Source organism: Ciona intestinalis, chromosome 12, assembly GCF_000224145.3.
Source record: "Ciona intestinalis chromosome 12, KH, whole genome shotgun sequence".
Taxonomy (NCBI): domain Eukaryota; kingdom Metazoa; phylum Chordata; class Ascidiacea; order Phlebobranchia; family Cionidae; genus Ciona; species Ciona intestinalis.
Genome location: NC_020177.2, coordinates 3,871,828 through 3,872,185, shown reverse-complemented (window position 1 = coordinate 3,872,185; position 358 = coordinate 3,871,828). Strand labels below are relative to the sequence as shown.

Here is a 358-nt window from a genome sequence, read left to right as displayed (position 1 = left end):
TATACAAATAGACTCAAAGATACTGTTAATATAGTTTCTGCAAAAATAATAATTTTTTTCACAGGTTTTCACTGTCTACCTTCTGAAGGTTATCTGTACCATGTAGCTTGCTCTAACATTGCAAAGGCAATTTTTGAATTGAGTTTTAATTTATTTAACCCATAGAAGCCCTTAGTTTCAGCAGTAGTTTTGCGCTTTTTTCCATGCTTGTGTAATATGCTTTCTCTTGTTAGTGACTGTGTAATAGTGTTGGTTTTTTACTTGGTTAATCTGATGTGTTAATTTTTGTTGATAATTGCATTGGTTGCAGATCACAGCAAATTTATCATTGTACCCATATGATGTAATCGCAACGTGT

At 32.1% G+C, this 358-nt stretch overlaps 1 protein-coding gene across 1 annotated transcript in view; it reads left to right on the top strand.

The window, feature by feature from the left end:
• The window catches only part of LOC100181108, a gene marked incomplete in the record, with an annotated part of 6,457 nt that overhangs the window by 6,066 nt on the left and 33 nt on the right, over positions 1 to 358 (top strand). Inside the window, 1 exon segment of the mRNA XM_026836982.1 lies at positions 144 to 358. This exon segment is cut by the window's right edge and continues 33 nt beyond it.